At 35.8% G+C, this 8,554-nt stretch overlaps 1 protein-coding gene across 1 annotated transcript in view; it reads left to right on the top strand.

The window, feature by feature from the left end:
• LOC117179408 (ATP-binding cassette sub-family B member 7, mitochondrial) overlaps positions 1 to 8,146 on the top strand; it is a 332,187-nt gene extending 324,041 nt beyond the window's left edge. The window contains exons 11-12 of the transcript XR_004467918.1: positions 7,420 to 7,529; positions 7,783 to 8,146. The gene's annotated coding sequence lies outside the window, so the exon portion shown is untranslated. The remainder of the gene's footprint in view (positions 1 to 7,419; positions 7,530 to 7,782) is intronic.
• Positions 8,147 to 8,554: the final 408 nt, after the last annotated feature.

Here is an 8,554-nt window from a genome sequence, read left to right as displayed (position 1 = left end):
TCGCTAACAGATTAGGAGTGGTTGTAAATCCTGAATTATTAATGAAAATAATTAAATTCCATTACCTGTACCATCCTCAATGGACCAATCGATCGATGCTCACCACCAAAGCATATTTGGGTCCTAGTGGTAGGGAACCTTAACCTCACTACCTATTAATCAAGAAGCTAGTAATTTAGATTCTTTGATATAGACCTCTTTTGGAAGTTAAATTAAAATAATTAACCACTAAAAGGACAATTGTTTATTGAAGACAATTAAACAACTTAGTCATATAGGTAATTTAATAATTAATAAATACTTGTCCAAATGGATCAGAATTCAAAAATAAAACAAAAGCCTTCAAAAATTCACATAACATCAGTAACTCAACTATAAGTACTACCTTAAATAATAACACAGGCCGGCAAAACTTGACAAAAGTCAAAAGCCAGAAAGCAGACCAAACATTTCCGAACGATTTTGATGCGCTGAATCCGAATCCGAACTCAAAATTCCTCCTGTACGTCAGGTTTTCCAGATATCCTAACCTAAAAGTGCAAAAAAGTGAGTTTTATAGCTGTTTTTGAGGTTATGTAACTATACAAGAAAAATGTTTACCACAAAGATAATATGGAACTTCAAAAAACTAATCTTCCCCTTTCAACTCTACTTGGATTTATTAGGATATCTTTATTTTTCACCAAAATATTGTAATTTGAAATTTTTTATTCTAGCGTTTTAACCCATTAACGCTGAGGTGTTCAGATTTATACAACGCATTCTCTATTGCTGCCGGTACGATATATTTTCTTCAAAATATTATCTCAGGGGTTTTCGAGGGTGCCCTTCCTAATCCACCTAAACCCAGAAATTACCCCTACCAAATCATAAGCAGGCTAACCCACCTGACCCTGGGAGCAGCAAATTTAGTCGTTTACATTTCGCGAAATAATGGAATTCCACAAGTGGGCTAACCTTGAAATGAAATTTTTCAATTTAGCGTATTAACCCATTAACGTCGAGATAGTATGCGATTGTCCCTTGAAAATATTATCTGAGGGGTTTTCGGGCGTTCCTTTTCGAGTGGCTCAGTTTTTTGTGATAACTCCTAGAAGAGCGAATATGGCAAACAGTTACGGCAAGACTTACGATTGCCCATTCAGTTAAGGCAAGACTTTGGATTTTCCAGCTACGCAAGGAGGTACTTAATATTTTCCAGCCAATTAAGGCAAGACTTTAAATTGCCCAGCCAATCAAGAAAAGATTTTAGATTGCCCATCCACTCAAGAAAAGACTTTAAATTGCCCAGCCAATAAAGGCAAGGCTTTGTATTACTCAGCCAGTCAAGGCAAGACTTAGTATCGCCCAGCCAGTCAAGGCAAGACTTTTAATCGCCCAGTCATACAAGGCAAGACTTGGGATTGTCCAGCTAAGCAAGGAAGTACTTAATATTTTCCAGTCAATTGAGGCAAGACTTTAGATTGCCCAACCAATCAAGGAAAGTCTTACGATTGCCCATTCAGTTAAGGCAAGACTTGGGATTGTCCAGCTACGCAAGGAAGTACTTAATATTTTCCAGCCAATTAAGGCAAGACTTTAGATTGCCCAGCCAATCAAGGAAAGAATTTAGATTGTTCAGCTAATCAAGGAAAGATTTTGAATTGCCCAGCCAATAAAGGCAAGACTTTGTATCGCCCAGCCCGTCAAGGTAAGACTGTGAATCGCTCAGTCAGTAAAGGCAAGACTTTGAATCGTCCAGCCAGTCAAGGCAAGACTTACGATTGCCTATTCAGTTAAGACAAGGCTTGGGATTGTCCAGCTACGCAAGGAAGTACTTAATATTTTCCAGCCAATTAAGGCAATACTTTAGATTGCCCAGCCAATCAAGGAAAGGCTTTAGATTGCCCAGCCAATCACGGGAAATCTTTGAATTTCCCAGCCAATAAAGGAAAGACTTTGTATCGCCCAACCAGTTAAGGCAAGACTTTGAATCGCCCAGTCAGTCAAGGCAAGACTTCAAATCGTCCAGCCAGTCAAGGCAACACTTACGATTGCCCAGCCAGTTAAAGCAAGACTTACGATTGTATGTCTAATTAAGGTGAAACTAATTGCTTGTTTTCTTATGGAAACGTTCACGCTTCATGTCAAACGATCGTTGAAGAGACTTTCGTATATGACTAATAGGGTCATTATCATTTCTTTTCAAAGACCAGCAATAGTCGGCCATCATTCTTACATTGCATCGAATTTGATAATGTTGCTCTTTTTGGTGAAAGCCTTGATGAAAGCGTTCGCCCATTTCTTTACTGAATGTGACAACATTTTCTGTGAAATAATCTAAATGAGATTTGAGAAAATGTAATTTCATACTCATCAAACAAACTAATCTTTTAAAATTCTTTAACATACTAGATACAAAAATTCTAAACTTTGGATCTCGATTGTTCCCTAAAAATTTCTGTACAACATCTGTGAAACTCAACCATGCATCCTTTTCAATAGATGTCATGGTTTTGATAAAGTCATCATCTTTGATAAGTTTTCTTATATCAGGCCCAACAAAAATACCTTCCTTAACTTTGGCATCACTTAAATGCGGAAATGTAGATCTGATATAAATGAAACATTCTCCATAGGTGTTTAGGGCTTTCACAAATTGCTTCATTAATCCTAGTTTTATATGGAGTGGTGGCAAAAATACTTTCTTTCTGTCAACAAGACTTTCATAAACAACATTATACTGACCATCTGTCCATTCTAATCTGTCTGGCTCCGTTATCCAATGTTCATCCTTTGCACGACTGTTCCAAAGGCAAAGAAAACAAGGGTATTTAATGTTTCCTGATTGTAAACCTATTATAAGATTTATCATTTTGAAGTCACCACAAATAAGCCAATTATGGACATCGTATTTTATTTTTATCATGAGTAATTGGAAAGTATCATAAGATTCTTTCAGTGTAGTTGAGTGACCTACTGGAATTGCAGCGCACTTATTTCCATTAAGTAACAGTACTGATTTCAGACTTTTTGTAGACGAATCTATGAAAAGACGCCAATCCTCTGGCGTATATAAGTTTATCTATTTCTGTAAAAAGTTACTCTAGTGCCAGGTAACAATAGTTTCCTCTCTTTGAGTCTTGAAGCGTGAAGCTCAGCTTTATCTTTTGGAAGGTCAAGGTCATGTATAAAATCGTAAAATCCGTCTTGGTAAAAAAATTTAGGACTTTCATCATTTGATTCTTCCCAAGAAGAATCTTCAGTTGCATTAGGATCGTAAGTATCCATTAATTCGTGAGTTGATCGGTCACTTTTGTTTTCAGAATTATTTCTAATACCAATCTTGGCTGGTGTACCACATTTTACATCAGGGTAAACGATCTTCTCGAAATACTTTTTAGAAAAATCTCCTGTTTTGCATAAGCAAAAGTAACAATCAGTATCATGATCGTTGGGCGCATGCCAAACAGGTGGTTGAATAACAGTCTGCGTCTTGGTACTTTCATCTTCCCAATTTGACAAATTTAATCTACAAGAAACACAAATTGAGGTTGGTACCCACGGTTTAACCAAATTTTTCATTAAAGTCCCATAACAGTTGAAATATGACGTTTTTATCGAATCATTAATTCATCGAATGTATTTCTCCGTTTCATACTTTCCACAAATGTGACAAAACGTATTAACTTTTTTAGCGCAAAGGGTTCTTGAACTCATTTTTGTTTCTTATAATGAACAGTAACGTGGAAATTCTAAAACTCACTATATACAAAAATCACGATCGACACGAAATGTAACCGCCAGTCAGATTTCAAATACAAAAAGAATTTTATTACCTACGCATCCAACCTGTAGCCCGCCACTCAAACGTGAACTCTAACACGGAAAGATTTGTAGCAAAAAACGAATTTCATCACCTACGCATAACACGTCATAAAAGCGTCGCCAGCTCAGTGAGCCAGCTAGGGATCAAAGACTGTTGCGCCATAGAACGGCGCGCACATACAGCGAATGTTAACATTATAATGCACACAGAGTGCGCAGTAGCATTCCGCGCAGGTCGTCTTCTTTTGTTTTATCAATGTGCGAAGTTTTGTTCCAAACGACTGCACGCTTTTTTGTTGGTATTTTGTGTGGGATCCTTTGTTTTTTTTCAAGCCCTAAATTGTGGCCGTCATATTGGATCTTCTAGGGGTTATAACAAAAAACTGACATCGGCAATAGAAAGGGCACCCTCGGAAACCCCAGAGATAATATTTTGAAGAAAAAATATCGTACCGTCAGCAATAGAGAATGCGTTGTATAAATCTGAACACCTCAACGTTAATGGGTTAAAACGCTAAAATAAAAAATTTCAAATTACAATATTTTGGTGAAAAATAAAGATATTCTAATAAATCCAAGTAGGTATGAACCTACCTAATAACCTCAAAACAGCTAAAAAACGCGTTTTTGCACACTTAGGTTAGGATACCTTGAAAACCTGACGTACAGGAGCATACATAATCCACTAGGGCCTCACCCTAGTGGACTATTTGGTCCCTCCGGCGTAACATTTATCACAATCGATAATAGTGATACGTAACACATTGTGCGTTATTCAGTGACCATTTGTGAAACTAATTAACTGACTGTGCGGTGGCGTTTATAACTAATTAGCTGCATCCCACAGCTTACTCCAAGTCCCATTTCTCTACTTTATAGCCTAATATCGGCAATACCAGTGTATCAAACAACATTTTCTTTCTCCAATTTTTTTGTTACCTTCTTTTCAATTCTGTAATCGTGCCCGTCAAATCTTCTTCTTCATCTGCCATGGCCACTATATCGTTTGCGTACACAAGTGTATATCTTTCCTTATCCCATCCTAAACCCTGGCCTTTTTCTCTTCATTTCTTCTTCCAGGTCTGTGATTAATATAATAATAGTGATCTCAGAGGATAACCTTCTCTTACTTCTCCGACCAGCCAGAAATTATCTCCTACTTTCTCTGTAAGCTTTACCCTGCTTTTTGTTTCTCTGGACATTTTCGATACTTCCTGATTACAGTCTCTCTTATCAACATATCTTTCGTTTCGTGCAGCAAGGTTCCGCGAGATTCCCACTCGGAAGACCAGTAACGTCCATTCAAAAGCAATCATCGCAGCAGCCACCCTTTTCGTACAGGCTAGGACGAAAGTACCTGAGCTCCCAAATAACTTACCTAGATAATTATATTCTATAAACATCCACATCTAAACATCTTACAATTTTTAGCAAAAGCATTCATTTTCTCACCAAAGTTAACAAGCACCACGATATCTTTAGCATAGACCAGGAGAAGAATCTCAGTTAAATAGTTAGATTTCTCTAATAGTAAATATTCTTACTGATATCATGTCTACATTTGTTTTTGCTTCAAAACAAAAAAATATTGTTTTTTTGTCACCCTGCCGGAAGAAACGGAAAGGTTCGGAAACACCGCACCCGAAAGATACAGAAAGGTTTCGGAAAGACGTTCGAAAAGGGCTATGTAAATTTGCTTTCGTTTCCTTCCTAAAGTCAAAATGTCCCACGAAACTTTCCGAATATCCCACTCTTCCAATCTTTTCTAATCATTTCTGAATTTCGCTGAACATTTCCAAATTCTTTCCGAATCGAATACAAAAATATAGATTTTCGTAATAATCATTTATTTTTATCTTCAAAGATTTTTAAATTGCAGTAATCCTACTGATTCCTGTTGAATTCAACAAAGACGATTCCTAAAAACATAGAAATAGGGGGAATATCATAACTCAGAAAGCCTTTTTGATTTTCATACACTACGTAAATTATTGCTGCACATTATCACATCTAGATATTCCCAAATATTCCATTTGCCCAACTCTCATTTGTAACCACTATAATAAGTCCTTTATGAAATTCCTTTTTTGTATGGTAAAAATAAACTATGCAATACACATTGCACTGAGCTAAAGTAAATGATGAAATGCCATAAGGAGCTATAAGGAATTAGGAATATCTGGAATTCGTTGTAATTCCAATCAAGAATCTTTGGAAAAGGTCTGACATCATATCTTCTCTACTTGTCTCAGCGCCATTTTGATCTAAGATTGCCGCTTACTCACTTGCTCGCATCCAGTTGTGTGATCGACAAACCCAATCGATAGCAAACATTCGATTGCACTAGTACTTGACTGAACCAAAAGAATTAAATGTCATTATATATTTTTTTAAATGTCGTTAGTGAGTGTAAACCTCTGCCAATGATAATGATTTTCTGTAGATATCACAATAAATATAATCAGAATTAATACCTTTGTTTCAAATTATCTTCGGTTCAAAATTGAGTTTAGTGAAATCGAATAACAGTCATAATCAATATAAATTAACTCGAAGAAACAAAATGGCGATGCAAGAGACATTGATAGTGATTTTTCTAAGATTTCTGTGTAAAAGTGCAAAAATTTTCGGATACACCTAATACCCCATAGTGTTTTAATCACATATTCTTATGTGCAGTTATCTTTAGAGTAAACCTGTTCTGTTTTTTATTTTCAATACAGAAATAGAGCCAAATGATACTTCTAAAAGTCCAGCTTAGGGCAAATTATATTCAGAAACAGCCTGTACATTTTTCTACAAGGAAAAAACGCAACTTTTTGAAAAAAGATGCAGTAATTAATTAATTTTCAATAGAGAATAAATAACAGTGGAACACACAGGAAACAATCTGAAAATTAAAGTTAATTTTACTAATTTGCTGAAAATTCAGCAATTTTATTATAAATTCATTCTTCTTGGTAAAAAATTCAATTTTTTTTCGAAAAACGGTGGGGGGGGGGAGGTGAAAATGCATATATTTAGGTGCAATTTGCATCTTTTCAGTTAAAAGTCACAACTGTTTGATTGAAAAATAAGCTGTTCCATCTTTTTTTACCAAAAATATAACAACATATAGTTGAGAGTGAAACAACTTTGTTTAACATTCAATTTTTCTTTTTGTTTGATGATCCATAGTTTTCATGGGGTACAGGTGGGACACACGTGAAAATCCTGAATAAGCTACTGGGGCACTGTAACATTTATTTGTAAAGACACGAGAAAGGTTTAGAATAAACTAAATACTGTGGGACGTTCCGGAAAAAGTTCGGAAAGGCGTCGGGAACTTTTGGAAAGAAACGGAAGCAAATTTCATATAGTATAATTTAAATTAATTTTAGATATAACCTTTTCTATTCATAAACAAAAATTCTCTTACTAGAGGTTACTCCGAAGCATGATTTTCGAAAATCTTTTATACGAGCACTCAAAATATGTTTTATATTTTCATTAAATCTTTAACATTCTCAACCTTAGTATGCAACAATAATAGTAATGACGAGCTTTTAGTTAATTTATAGTTATTAATCTTAAGTTAGCTCATATTGAAAATAATGAGATTATACTTTTTAGGTTAATTAGTCTGCTGAGAAAAACTGTGCAGGTTTCGAAACGTCGCATGCAATTGTTTGGAGGAAATTCTGGATTCTATATTAAGTAATAAAAACTCTAGCCTCCAAGAGGTATGACCTTTTCCCCCTTTTTATCTTTAACATACATTTCCACACGTTATTTCTATGAAGAATTCTTACTATATTGTCTATTCTTTGTCCTGTAAGGAAACGGGTAAACTATAAATAATGCACGTATTTTGCAGTATGTAAATACTTTATCTTATTTTAACAATTCAAAAATGTTTAATTCGGCTGCTTTTCTATTTGTTAACTATTTATTATTTGTATGAATTAACCAGTGATAATTATTTGTGATACATAGGGCCTTCGTGATTTTTTTCCGACCGAGTTTGAAGCTGGAGATCGAAATGGATTCGACGCGAAGCAGTGATGACAGACACACATGCGTCCAAATTTAGTCGTGTGATTTTCGGAATTAAAATTTCTAAGACTTATGTCATTCCTACCGATCGAACGGCAAGTAAACGGCAATCGGCTGACAGTGCCGTTTCAAAGGCTTTTTGTGCTGATTTCAGAACCTAATGGCACTCAGAGTGCTATAATGCTTTTAGTTAATTTATGAATTTGCTCATTACATATGTTTTATGATTAAAAATTGTATACTAATATAATCTTCTGCAGTTAAATCCAATAATGTTGTCTCTTTTGGTGTTTTCATTCCGTTCACGAGATACATTATTTCTTCCAATTCTAAACGTTTAAAAATAGTAAGGTATCTAAAATTATCGAAACCCGTAGATTCTGAATTTCTATTCTTTGTGTTAAAATTAGGACTCTAGTGTAGTTGTATGGGTATGTGTGTGTATATAGAGCGACGCATGTGCCTGGCGCGTCGGCGTCGACTCCGCTGCTGTAAGTGCCCTGTGCGGCACTCGACCACTGCCTGTCGTCCTGCGAGGATCGCTCTGTGTCTCAATAAATAGTTTATTTAACAGTGACTTCGTCTTCTGTTTTTGACCTGCCCGCCTGCAATTCCAACAGGTTATCAGGCCTCAGCACGCATTCCACTGCGCAGGGTGCTCTCAAAAACCCAAGTAAGTAAAAGTGCGGGAATCGTTGGAAAGAATTAGAAG

Source organism: Belonocnema kinseyi, chromosome 9 (genome assembly GCF_010883055.1).
Source record: "Belonocnema kinseyi isolate 2016_QV_RU_SX_M_011 chromosome 9, B_treatae_v1, whole genome shotgun sequence".
Classification (NCBI taxonomy): Eukaryota; Metazoa; Arthropoda; class Insecta; order Hymenoptera; family Cynipidae; genus Belonocnema; species Belonocnema kinseyi.
The sequence above is the reverse complement of the archived record's forward strand: the minus strand, read 5'-3'. Positions and strand labels throughout refer to the sequence as shown.